This window comes from Lolium rigidum, chromosome 3, assembly GCF_022539505.1.
Source record: "Lolium rigidum isolate FL_2022 chromosome 3, APGP_CSIRO_Lrig_0.1, whole genome shotgun sequence".
In the NCBI taxonomy this organism is placed as follows: Eukaryota; Viridiplantae; Streptophyta; class Magnoliopsida; order Poales; family Poaceae; genus Lolium; species Lolium rigidum.
The window spans coordinates 268,044,488-268,058,914 of NC_061510.1; the positions used below are offsets into that span (position 1 = coordinate 268,044,488).

Here is a 14,427-nt window from a genome sequence, read left to right on the forward strand (position 1 = left end):
GTGGTTGCTCAGGATTTCTTTTTTCAGGCTACTGGGTGGCGGCATCTTAATAGAATAGCAAATGCATAGCTTTTCTGTTAGCCGTATTTGTAGTTGGTTGATTCATGTATCGACCTTAGCGTTTCCGTGATTGTAATAAGTGATGATGGATCTATTATGACTTGATATTTCGATTTTAATAAAGCAAGCAGTGTGCATCTATTGATGCAGAGGCTGGGGCTATGCTCCTTTATCAAAAAATGCAGTTATGAGTAATAAAAGCGCTCATTATCAAAAAAAAAAATCATTTGATGTAGGCCTTGGACATGGTGTTGGTGACATGGTATTTATCTGAAATTCAGAACACAGATGGTTCAAAATCAGTAAATATTCCTGTAATATATTGCATGAACTTGCATCACATGAAGGTTGAGAGCGAGGCTCAACTTACCCCAGTATTTTGTGATATACTCGCAGATGGCACATTTGACAGAAGGTGCTCCATGTGGATACATCAAAGTTGTCCGGCACCGACCACAGTTCACGTGGGCTATATTGTTGACTGCATTACGTGCAAAAGTAAAATAGCTCAAGGAAAGGAAGTACACACGAAATTGAAGTGCAATATTTCATAGAGCCAGTATAACATAGCCTACTAACGAGAGAGCAAATCAAATTTTCGATAAACTGAACATTATGTTTTATTCAACTAGCACAGTGGCCCTCGCAAATGCGAGGGCATCATCTTCAAATTTTCGGAGCCATTAACTATATTTTTTTATCATGCGCAAATATTATTCTCCACTAATGTATAACCTTTATAAAATACACATCGTTATGTTTATATATGTAAGCTTTATATTTACTTTATATATACATATTTGATTATGTTTTATGAAATAAGAATGAATTATGTAACATTGTTTTAAAGAAAATCTAGCCATTTTGATTATTTTTCCAAATAATGTATAATATACATTAATTACCAAAGTATTGAATCAAAAGTGGGTAGTTGTGTGAGTCTAATATGGTTTCTACAACAATATGATGATAAATCCTTTACTAAAATGGTAGTGGTCACAAACCCCATCCGTGAACAATTGAAAACGTTAAACAAACCAAATAATCCTATTCTTCGAAAAACCTCCTAATGGCCCTGGCCATCTCACGACGTGGACTCGAACCACAATTTCTCTTTTTAGTAGATCGTGGTCTGTCGTCCTCCTCATTATAGTCCTCCTAGAATTCAAGTCTTTTCGCTGAAATCCAGGTTGGTGTAAGAGAAAGAGTTTGAGAAAAATCTAAATCAATTTGTCCATGGCCCTTTAATTTTCTCATTTGAATGGATGAATTATGTTACCATTTTACCCTTTTTGAAAATTTAATAGACAACAAAATTTGGAATATTATGTTCAAAATAATTGTTCTTGCTACTAAAATAATGAAATTAAACACTATATTCGTCCATGGCCCTTTAAGTTGCTCATTTGAATGGATGAATTATGTTCCATTTCCACCTTTTTAAAATTTAATAATAGACAACAAAATTTTGAATATTATGTTCAAACAATTGTTCTTGATACTACAATAATGAAATTAAACACTATAGGTTTTCGTTGATCTCTAAATCAAACTTGGATAAAAAGGAAATATATGTGAGATAATTTTATATCCATGGGACCATTCGCTAGCAACGGAAAATAAATAGTTGGAGCTCAGAAAGTTATGTCCTTATGCACACCATGAACACTCTCACCTAGGCACCGAAACGAAGCAGGAATTTCTTATTGACAACAAACTCTTGCTTGACTCCACCATAAAACATACAGTAACAATTGACCAGCATACTACGCTAACTTCTTTACTACAGCTAACTGATGATAAATGGACATGAAAAACTGTATACTTACCTACTGAAGTGCGTCAAACCTGAAGATCAATGAGTAAAGCGTAGACTAAGAAATCAGGAAAATATGAGGATATGGAGAAAAATCAATCTTCTATCTATGTACTATATAGGGATTTCTAGTTTCGTGCCCCTGGTTCGTTAGTTGTACTCAGTTTTCCCCAGCCTCTTAACTTTTCCTCAGTTTTCCCCTCCCTCTAGTTTGAAACCCCTTCCAGAGGCTCGGACGGGAGGGTTGCCGTCTGTTCGAGAGGCCTTCCGTTACCGGTGACGGCTAGGGAGCCGCGGTGGTTTTGACTTGACCGTTGCTTTCGAAATGTGTTGACTATTGACTGGAAGAGCTGACCCAAAGCTTTCCCCTCCGTCCGAGACTGGAGGAGCTCACACACCGCCCCTCCGCCGCCACGCCATCCTGCCCACCTACCTTATGGCGTCGTCCGCCGCCGAGCCGGCCCCGCCCCCACCACCACCCCCGGGCTCCGCCTCCACCAGATCTGGATCTACCCCTGTCCTCTTTGTAATTCCGTCTGGTGCGCGGACTATTCCCGCCAGCCGTGGAGAAGATTGGGAATCGGAGGGATCTAACGCATGGATTCCATCTGGGTAAGCATCGTCTGCCTATCCCATGTGAATTAACAGTAGGCAGTTTTTGAGCGCCAATCGTTGTTGCTCAACTAAGCTGCGTTGCTTTTCGAATAGGATGGATCCAGTGACTGGCTTTTCGGCTGGTGGTTAGGCTGGATTCTAGCTTTACGCGTGATTCTAAACGCTGTAAGACTGGGTTTAACTTCCCTGCGGTGGTTGCAACCACCATCTCGTTAACGGATTTCAAAGCTAACATCTACGATAACTACACCTGGAGCTCTCTCGATGCAGTTCATTACGAATATTTCAACAGCTCGGAGGGAAGATTTGTTCCACTAATTTCCGAAGAAGATCTGGGATTTCTTTTTTGCTTTGAATGCTTCTTGCCGGTTCGGTAAAATTCGTATCCATGTGGACAGGGGCCAGGCATCATCTGGTGCTGGGGCATCATCAGGTGGTCGGGCATCATGTCTCTCTACTGCTGCTGCCTCTGCTAATAGTGTGCGCCGTGGCGCTCCTTGTAGGTCCACAGCAGCACCATCTGTCCCAGTGCTAGTGGTAGCCAGATCGTTCGTACGGTCGATGTGGAGGACGATGCGGACATTGAGGATCAGCCTCCTCAAGATGATGAGGATGAGTTGATGTTTCCTGAATTGGTAGATCGATGCGAGTAAGCGGGCAATGGAGGATCAATACATGGAAGATATGGCTTTTGGTGCCGGATTTGATGACACCGATGATAAAGAGAAGAATGAGAATGATGACAGCCTCGTTTTAGCCGATTACGAAGGTGAAGACTTGCCAACAATTGAGTGGAACGAGGAGAAACCCCAGCTTGTAGAAGGCACCGTGTTTCAAACGATGTTGGACTGCCGTAATGCAATTACTACATATCACATTCTCACTAAGAATAATTTCGAGGTTATTAAAAGTGAGCCGGGTAGGTTCACAATTAAATGCCCATACCCAAGGTGTAGGTTTAGGCTGCATGCATCCACAATGCGCGAAGCGGCTTGGTTCGGGTACTACGCCAACCAGTTGTGTATTTAGATCACGGTGTAAAATTTGTTATCTATTACGACATCCCTTATCATTATGTTTCAGATAAAGAAGAATAATGAGATCCATAGGTGTCCACCTCTAGGGGAGAGCCGAGCTGAAAACAAAGCTAGCGAAGACTAGGTGGTTGGCGAGATGTAATCCTAGATTGGCTGAGAGAAGAGCCTTCACTTGGTCCAACAGCACTCGTAAAAAAGCTGGTTGAGAAGTATAAAATGGAGGTACCTTACATGAGAATGTTCTATGCAAAGGAAATGGCTCTTGACAAGATCAATGGTCCATGGAATGAAAGCTTTCGGTTGCTTTACACTTTCAAAGCTGAAGTGGAGATGGCTAGTCCAGGCGAGTGTTGTAGCGATAGACAAGCATACGAGTTCCCTACAAATTGAAAAGCGGAAAGGTAATGCACAAGGAATGTTTCGAGAAGGGCTTTTGTTTGTTTCAAAGCTTGCTTGGAAAGGCTTTTTGGACGGTTGCGGGCCTTATTTGGCCGTGGATGCATCAGCTCTTCATGGCAGGTTTAAAGGACAGCTAGTTGCTGCTACTTGCAGTTGATGGACATAATTGGATGTTCCCTGTTGCTTATGGGGTTTTGGAGGTTGAGTCACAGGAAAGTTGGACTTGGTTTCTGCAGAATTTGCGCGACCTTATAGGTCATCCAACAGGACTTGTTATCCACACAGACGCTTGCAAAGGTTTGGAGACTGCGGTAGAAGCAGTATTCCCTGGAGTGGAGCATAGGGAATGTATGCGACACTTGGTACAGAATTTTACAAAGAAATTCAAGGGTAAAGTTTTTACTGACAACCTATGGCCAGCTTCATACACATGCAGCTCTAGGAAGCATCTGTTTCATTTGGATGTGTTGTATAAACAAAAACCTGGGGTGAAGGAGTACTTGGATGAACATCATGGTAGGGTGTGGTCAAGAAGCCAATTCAATGAAATTTGCAAGGTAGACTATGTAACAAGTAACCTTGCGGAGAGTTTCAATTCAAAGGTCAAGTCATTGAAAGGGCTTATGCTTGTGGCAAATATTTGATAAGATTAGGCAGATGATCATGATAAAGATCGATCAGCGTCAAAGAATTGCATCCACAAATTATGTTGGCCATCTCATGCTCCCGTCTTTGATTAAGTCTTTGCATGCCAGGGCAAAACAATTGAGGATGCGAGTGCGTCGAGAAAAGGAATGGAGGCTGAGGTAACCTACAGCGACAAAGAAAACGAGGCGGTGGAGGTATCCGGTGAGTTTGGTTGATAGGAAATGCCATTGTAGGGGATGGCAGATCCGTGGGATACCCTGCATACACGCATTGTTTTTCATGAGTGTTATAGGGGGTGAAGAGGGTGAAGTTGATCGGTATGTGTCGAGTACTTCTCTGTTGCCAAATTTAGGGCTGCATATGCTATGAATGTTCCTACCTTGTTGGGAAAAGACCAATGGATGAAAGTCGATCCGGGCTTCAAAGCTGTACTCTCCAGTATTGACTAGACCGGCAGGTAGGCCGAGGAAGAATAGGATCGAGCTAGTGCGGAGGGTGGTGCACCGATTCGAAAACGTAAGTGCAAACGTTGTGGAATCCCTGGACACATTGCTAGGCTTTGTAAAAATGGAGTTGACCCAGCTTTTGGAATGGAAGATCGGGCGGGAGCGAGAAAATGCGAGAGGAGAATGAAGCAGCAATTCAACTTGAGATTGAAGCGAGCAGTTCAACATGATGTGATTGAAGCAGACAAATGCGGAGAAGATTGAAGCGGCAGTTCAACATGAGGAGATTGAAGCGAGCAAATGCGAGAGGAGATTGAAGCAGCAGTTCAACATGAGGAGATTGAACCGATGGATCGAGAGCGGGGGGAACGAGATGGATGTAGAGCTGCTTGAACCATTGGATGGAGAGCAGAGGGAAAAGATGGATATAGAATGGCTTCAACCGATGAGTCTAGAGGAGAGGGAACAGTATAGTCGAGAATGCCACGAAAGTGGTAAGGCCATGATACAAGCTAACTTCGAAGAGTGCATGGCGGAAGAAAAAGCACAAGCTTTGCGGAAGAAGAAGAACAAGAAAGAGGGCAAAAGGAAGGTAGACACCGGTAATATCCACTGTTAGGGTTACCCGGAGTAAGGTGGTGGCCCCGGCGAGTCACACCGGGAGCAAGAGAAAGATTTTATTACTGAACAACTAATTTGAATTTGTATAAACAATTTGTATTGGGGTTCCCTTTGTATTGGCGATCCCTTTGTGTTGAACAATTTGTATTGGGGATGCCTTTGTGTTGAACAATTTGAATTTGTATGAACAATTTGTATTGTGGTTCCCTTTGTATTGGGGATCCCTTTGTGTTGAACAATTTGAATTTGTATGAACAATTTGTATGCCACATTTAAGCCACATTTATCATTTTAGGGTTTTAGGGTTTTAGGGTTTTAGGGTTCAATTCAAAATAATTCAAAACATGGTGGAACCTTCCCATGGAGCCTTATTATGTTACCTACAACCTAGAGAAATAATAATGGAAAAGGAAATATAGAGATATGAAGTTTTTATGCCAAAAGCTTCAAAACCACTTCCTAGTCCATGAGCTACTAGATATGAAGATGCGGGGCTTTACGCTCAATACACCTCCCAAATACCCACTATGCTTACAAACTTTGTCCAAATGAGTCCAAATTCGTCACACTTGTGTATCTTTGAGTTGCAAACAATATCTAGTCGGCCAAAATGTAATATATTGTTCAAATAACACAATTTTACAATTTTTATGCCAAAAGCTTCAATTTCCCTTAGTCCGTTTATTATTTGGGTGCCCCTGTTTTACTTAGTGTTACTCGGTTTTCCCCTTCGGGCCCACTTGTTTTACTCGGTCATACTCGGTTTTGCCCTTCCGATAAACATTTCCTCACTTTTCCCCCTCTTAGTTCTACTCAGTTTTCCTAACTTGTACTCACTTGGCTGATCTCCGATTGGTCGAGATGTATGTCACACGGATCTTGGTTAGTTGAAAGCTCAACGAACGCTTGCACCGTTCGATCATTTATGATCGGACGGCCTGTATCTCTCTCTACCACGATGGACGCATACGGAGACAAGAGCAGAGCACATACCTACCAACCACTGGCAGTCGCATATTCCAGTCGCATCCTCCTCTCTCGTATTTCCTCTCTTACTACGGCGGTCGCGGCGGCGCGGATCTAACCGTGCGTGCGGCGGCGTGCGGCGGCGTGCGGCGGCGCAGATCTAACCGTGCGTGCGGCGGCGCAGATCTAACCGTGCGTGCGGCGGCGCGGATCTAACCGTGCGTGCGGCGGCGCGGATCTAACCGTGCGTGCGGCGGCGTGCGGCGGCGCGGATCTAACCGTGCGTGCGTCGGCGTGCGGCGGCGCGGATCTAACCGTGCGTGCGGCGGCGTGCATCTAACCGTGCGTGCGCCGTGGATCTAAGAGTGCCGGTGAGGATCTAACCGTCAGAAATAGTTGAAATGTCTCTCTCTGTCTCACTTTCGATTCTATTCTCAGATCCGTTGAATGATGAAGAACACCAAGACGGCGGCCGTGCCGACAGTGGTCATCGATGCCACGAACATTGAAGCCATCGCCTACAACATCGCTTCGAAGGCGCAGACCCAGCCTTCAATGTCGGAGCCTGTTGATGTCTCACTTCCGGTGCCGAGAGTGCGAATCGATGCCAAGACGATTGAAGCCATCGTCTACAACCGCGCTGCAAAGCCGCCGATCCAGCCCTCCGCAGATCCGTCGCCGATGAAGAACACCAAGACAGCGGCGGTTCCGACACCGGTCATCGATGCCACGAACATTGAAGCCATCGCCGATAACATCGCTTCAACGTTTGATGGCGCGAGATGACCACCCCTCGGCCGCCCGTCGTCCCGGCCTTTCTTGCCCATCGCTGCGCGACCGTGTTCGACGCCGCAAATTGGGATAAATTATTATAAATTTGTATTTTTCAATTTCCAAATGGGATAAAATTGTTCGAACTACTACCTCCGTCTCAAAAAAAGCTTCTTCACGTTCTTGATGTGTCCATGTACATCCGTATGTATGATTTGAATTCTATCCCAACTTGATTGGGAAGATATTGATATGTATTTGATCCGGAGGCTGGTACATGCTTTCACTTTTGGGATCCCTTGCTAAAATTATCGTGCACATTACTTAGCACAAGTAGGAAATTGTACACCGAAATACAGTGCTTAGAGCCACAACAAAATACGAGTGGTTAGAGCCATCTACTGAATAACAATTCTATACTAAATCGTCTACCGAACCACATAAGCTGCTAGGACAGGGATGACACCTAATAAAACTGCACGAGATGAATCTACTTTTCTCCTCTCCCATCACTTTTAGTTCATGTTCTAGATTTTCTACCACTTGATCAAATACGGCAAGATCTGTCTCAACTCTCAACTTCTCCTTGCGAATAAGCTCTGAATTCTTCTTTTCTTCATCCACAATACGCTTCAGCTCGAATATCATCAGGTTTTTACGGGCCAATTCATCACCTAAATTGGCCACCTTCTCCTCCAAATCCATCCTCCGGCTACACCACTGGGTTGATTCATCTTGGTATGCAATGTACCATGGATCATCGGCTTGCACGGCTAACTGTAACAATAATGGAAAAAAGAACAACTGAAATCACCCCAACGAGGCCATGGCGGAACTTCAAATTCACCCCAAATTCAACGGTAGTACAGAGAGCTGAAGCTATATACCTGCACTTCCGACGAGGTAGGAGAAGTAGAACGTGGCCACGACATGATCGAATCCCCACCCTCGCCGGTGTACCCGCTACGACGAGACATTGAGGACTATTTCGTACCTGCAAACTCCAATAAATTACGGGAACCGAATCGATTAGGGGGCGGGGGAGGCAGAAGCGGAGGTCTACCAATTGGTGCGCGGAACAAATCCCGGTCGTCGTGGGTGGCGGATCTGCTTGCGGCGGACTTTCCTGCGGTGGGTACAATGCGTGCGGACGAAACAAGTGCTGGAGCCGTGGTTGACGTGCAGCGCCGCAGTTCGTCCGACGCCGCCGGGAGACAGAGCCGGCGGCGCGACGAGGCGCCGGCGCGCCGCCGGCGATGGCTGCTCCGTCCGACGGTGGGGAACGAGCTGCCGGCGGTTCTCCGGTCTAGCTTAAGAATAATTAATTAGCGAACTTGTTGCTTCTCTCTATGATATTCTCTAAAGACATATATCAGAGCGGCAAGATATGATTTTTTCTCTCTAAATAAATAGACGACCCCACTGGTCATTGGCTGCGGCAGCTGTCAACACCCGGATTTTTAAGTCCAGGTGCCTGTTATGCCATACATCGCAATCCCAGGAATATTGTTGTTGCGAGACATAACAGTTGAATATCATAAGTCATCATTCATTACATATCATAGTCGTCTTACAAATAGATCACATGATCCAATATTACAATAATAGTTGAACTATTGTTTCAACACACATCACAAATACATAGCGGAAGCGTAGATAGAAGGGGACTCTATAGTCCACAGGCCAACGCTTGACGTCAGGAGTAGTCCTAGTTGTCGTAGACGTCCTGCTGTCCATCCTCTTCATCTTCGTTGCTCCTCTTCATAGTCCGGCCATTTGAATAGCCGGGGACACGGCCGTGAGTACTTTAAAGTACTCGCAAACTAATACTAATGTAAGTACGAACATTTCTAGTAAGGGGGTGCTAAGCTCTAGTTTCCTTTGCATAAAGCCAATTTTTGTTCACAAGTATTTGAAATCAAGACCTTTCATGTGCTAACTAACTCAAGTGGGAACATTAGTGTCATTCCCACAACCTTTGTTGTAATTCAAGTCAAACTCAACATTTACCTTTCAAAAGCAAAAATCACAAGTCATATGTCACATTTTTGAAAATGGTCCGATGACGGAACGAGTATGGCCTTTCCAACCGTCCTTAACCGTGGACGCGGCTATTCGAATAGGTTTACACTCTGCGAGAGGTTGTACACTTGTGCCACAACTTTTGATTACATCCGTCGGGGATAAAACCCCGAATAATCGTAACTCGGTACGCGGATCATCAACCATAACCTTTCACTTACATATCCTAGTATAGGCACCTCTCCCCATGAGCTTGGCCTCCCGGTGAAAACCAAGCTGTTAACCCGGGAACTGCACAGGGCTTGGGCCGGACATTCACCTCGTTACACGTCATTTCTCATCGTTTCTTTTGTTGTAGAGGCAGCCTTCAGCCTAACCCCGATGACGCTTGTTTAGAGGGAACCCATACTAAGATACATAAATTTCCCGCTAAGCCTTACCCATAATCAGGTATTGTGGGGGTACTCAAAAATTGGAATGGTATCGCATCCAACTCAATCATCAGTTTTTAGCCAAAATCACCAAGTCAATTTCATGTCATATTCACTTTCAAAATCTTTCAATGGAAATGACTCATCATTCCAAGGTTTTCACCATCATCATTTCATAACACATGTTCCCATCTAGAGTAGTCATTTTAGTATTTAGCACTAGCCACTATGTATGAGGGGTGCTAAGTATTTGCCTTGCTTCTAGGCTAAGTTTGATACTCTTGTACTAATCCAATACTAACCAAGTGAATCATAAATCCAAAAGTACTTTGATAAAACAAAAGTAAATAAAGCTTGTAAAGTAAAAGCTGGGAAATAGGATCATAAGCATAAAGTAATTGGGGTAATGCCTTGCTCATGGTGAGCTTTGCACTTTGCAAGAGTATTATCTTGCCTTGGTTGGGAAAGCTGGTCAAAGTGGTCTTCTTCTCCTTGGAAGTAGACCTCCTCCTCCTCCTGGTACTCCTCGGTACTAGCGTCTAAAATACGAATACGGGGTACACAATCATCACACCAAACTTATCTAATTAAACTAAGCTGATACATGGTTCACACACTTAGACTAGCATCACGCATTACTATTAAGTGGGTGGAGGTGTTTTCCTTAAGATTTAAGAAAAATAATTTCCTCTCATACTAACTTAGGTGTTATTTTCAATTACTTAGAGAAATAATTTCCTCTCATTATCTTCTTAAGATTTAATTTCTCTTATGAATAATATGTGACCTAGGTTGACCAAAGTCAACCTCTTCACACTTATCATTTAAGAAAAGATTTAAATGAGGTGAGCACCTCATACCATTTCATTCTAGCATGGTAAAGATTTAATATCATCAACAATTCATGTGAGACTTAAATGACCGAGTCTCAATCTCATTTTGAATTGTTCATGACAATATTTAAATGAGAGAAACACTCCCATAAGATTTAATAATTTGTTGAAACAATTTAAATGCTACTATGGCAAACATTTAATATTCTTAAGTGAGCAAATATGAGACCAAGCAACCAGGGGCATCACATGACTTCATACAATCTTGAAAAGATGATTTAAATGAGGTGCTATACCTCATAGATTTGAATTCCTAAAATTTGAAATAATTTAAATGGGCTAGTATTGACTACATAGCCAATATTCTGCTTCTATCCCATGATCATATACAGTACCCATATCATATTTTCACATAATCAATTAGAGTATTTGAAATGTGAATTTTGAGAGGTGGAATCACCTCAAAATTCAAAAGGGTTGATTTTTAATAATTGTTTGATGTTTGAAAAGCTACTTCTTTGTTATTTTTACTATTAAAAATATACAACATATTTTGATTTGAATCCAGTGTGGTTGGATGGGTCCTTTCATGAGCTTTCTAAATATATAAAATTTGTAAAATTTGGCTCGAGTAGATTTGGAGTTATTCAATTTTGAACACAGCACCAGTTTTGCATTATTTCTCTATTTTGCATTTTCGAATTTAAGACGTGGGCTGGCGGGAGAGTTAATGGGCTGAACGGTTTGAACAGAGGAAACCAGCCCAACTAACGTTTTGGGCTGCTGACAGCATGGGGCCCAGTGGTCAGTGGCTTATAACACCGAAACGGTATGGACTAACCTCGTCCGCGCGATCAGAGGAAGATCTGACGGTTGTGCTTCGTCGTCACCGTCGGGGAGAAAGCTTGCTTGGAGCGGCGGAGGTAGGGGGTCGGCGGCGTGCTGGGGCTCCGGCGATCGACGGCGACGGGCTGCGGCGACGTTGTCGATGACGAAGAGTCGAAGGAGGGTCGCAGCAGCTCCGGGGGTGCTCGGGATCGTCGGCGGCGTCGAGCTACTGCAGCGGCGGGCTGCGGCCAAATTCCGGCGAAGGAGGAGTGAATCGGAGAGGGAAGAGGGATTGGCGAGCCGGAGGAGTGAGGGAAGCGAATGGTGTGGATTTTGGAGGCTGGATCGTGCTCTTTTTATAGGGGCGAGGCAAGGCCGAGGCGGAGCGGGCGAGGTCGTCGATGGCGTCGTCGTTCCAGGGCGGCGAAGGGGCAAGGGATGGGCTCTGAGCGTTGGCGACGTCGTGGTGGTGCTGACGCGCTTCGTGGCGAGGACAGGGAAGGACGGAGCGGGTCAGACGACGAGATGCACTGGCGCGGTACTGGCGGACGGTCGGCGACGAGGGCGTCGTCCACAGGGCGGGCGAGGGCCAGTGGGCGTGTCTGGCAGGTTCCTGGCGTCGATGGGAAGCTTCAGGTGAAAGGAGAGGTCGAGGGGAGCGTTGAGTCGACGGGGCGAGCGGCGTCCTGTCGCGTCCAGGGTTGCCAGCGTGCGCGTCCTGGCGCGCGTCCATGCCGATCCTGGCATGTGCTGGGCGTGTCTGGGCGCGCGTGGCCTGGGCAGTGTCGTCGCCGTCTCGGTCAAGGGCGTGCAGGGTCAGCCTCAGCAGGGTCAGGGGAAGTCAAATGACATGGTGAGGGGAGATGGATGTGAGAGGAGAGGGGTGAGCATGGTGAGGTGACAAGAGGGCCGGCATGGTCTAGTTCTGGTCAAAAATGGTCCAAGCAGAGGCAGGCAAGTGGGTGGTGAGGTAGAGGGGAGATGCAGGGATGCTCCAGAGCAGCAGGGATGGTCAGGGTTGGACCAAGTCTATGCCAAAAAAATCAGTATGGGCTCAATTCTAGGTGCTGCCCACAAGGTGTTTGTTGATATGGCCGAAAGAGAAAAAGTTTCAAATTTTGGAAATTCCCTTGGTGGATCTTATTCATATATTATTTGAAGTAGATTGGTGGTGGTGGTGGTCATTTTGGTGAAGGTTTGCAAGAATTCAAAAAGTGTGTCATCTTCTCTTTATTTCAAAGTCCTCACTTGTCCATTCTATTCTGGTCAACCTAGTCAACTTCAGCAGAGATGGTCAACATGGAAGTTGTTGACCTTGACATGGTCTTGGATTACATGGTCATAGTTGACCAAGGTTGGTTGGAGAAAAGTCAAAGGCGGGGGTGTAAAGTAGGGAAGATGTTATAAAGGGGTGATATGACCATTATCACATGTATGTGAGTTTTGAATTTTCCTTTGATTTGATTCTTGTTTATTTGATGCAAATGTGTTTGTTTATCATATATAAGTATTCTACAAGCAAGAGATCAAGCCATGGTGGCCTTGGTTGAAGATTTGCAAATTGGGCTAAGTGTATGTGAGTGAATTTTGGGGATTTTCTCACTATGTGATTTCTCTATTTTTGAATTGACTTTGGTTGACTCTAATGTGATTCTTATTGGTTTAGAAACATTTTCAAACCATTGAATCCATTTCAAAAGATCTTGGTCAAAGATTTGCAAAAATGGCCATAACACATAAGAGGTGATGTGTCACTTTTTATTATTTTTGTAAAGTGTTGATCTTGCTTCACTTGGACCTGGGTTAGGGTCAATTTAGGGTTATATGAAGTTTAGAAATGGTTGCACACCCTTTGGTCAAGGTTTAATGTCATAGGGCAAAAATTGGTGAAGTGGCTATGTGTCTCATATGCCTCTATGCATATGTTGCATTTGATTTTTGATTTGAGTGTTCTTGGCCCATTTGAGGTTGTTGAGTATTAAAAGGGTATATGGAAGTGATCCAACTATTCACCACAAGTCCTAGGGTCAAGATTCTTAAATTCACCAATTTGTACTTTACTCTCATTTGCCTCTATGGCATTTTTAGTTTCTTTTAAATTTTCTTTGGAAACCATTTGGATTTGGTTTGATAGGTACTAGGTAAGGTGTATGAAGGTTTTCCAAACCTCTAAGCAAAGTAGAAAAGCATAGGGTAAAGATTTATAAAAATAGCCATAGGCACATATACCTTTTTCTTATTTAATTTCCTTTTATTTTATTTTAACTAGTAGGGTGAAAAGAGGGGTGAGGTTTAGGGTTTAAGATCATTTCAAAACTACTATTACAAGCAAACATGGCAATAGCACAAGAATTAAGCAGGATCACTATGTATCATACTTAATTTAATAAAAGTTTTTGTTGGTTCCAAAATTTGGAACTAGGGAAGTTCATTTGTTTTATTTTGAAATTTTTGGGATGTTACAAACCCTTCCCCTTAAACAAATCTCGTCCCGAGATTTTAAGAAAAGTTAGGTTCCTAAGAAAGATTGAGCGGTGAGGTTAACAGGGGAACATACTTGGCATGGCACTGAGGGGCTTCCTCGGGCTTCATTGGCGGTCATGTGGTAGAAACGGCCGTTGTTGTTGTTCCGGTTCCTTCTTCGGCAAAGCGGCGTTGTTGCTTGAGCGAGGTCGTTGCGGTGTTGGCGGCAATCCTGGCAAGCTTCTTGGGGCACTCATTGGAGTAGTGACCCACGATTCCACATTCATAGCAGTTCCACGAGTTGACTTGTCTTTGGGGTTGACGGGAACAGCGTTACTCCCGGTCACGGGGCAGTATTGGGGTGGTTGTTGGTGCCATTGGGGTGGTTGGTGTTGTTGTTGGGGTTGCTGTTGTTGTTGTTGCTGTTGTTGTGGTTGCCTCCGGGCTTCGGGGGTCCTCCGTTGTTATTGG

The 14,427-nt window shown here is 44.3% G+C and overlaps 1 pseudogene; it reads right to left on the reverse strand.

Annotated features, from left to right (window-relative positions):
* Nucleotides 1-270: 270 nt before the first annotated feature.
* Nucleotides 271-14,427, reverse strand: part of LOC124696495 — a 45,793-nt pseudogene continuing 31,636 nt past the window's right edge.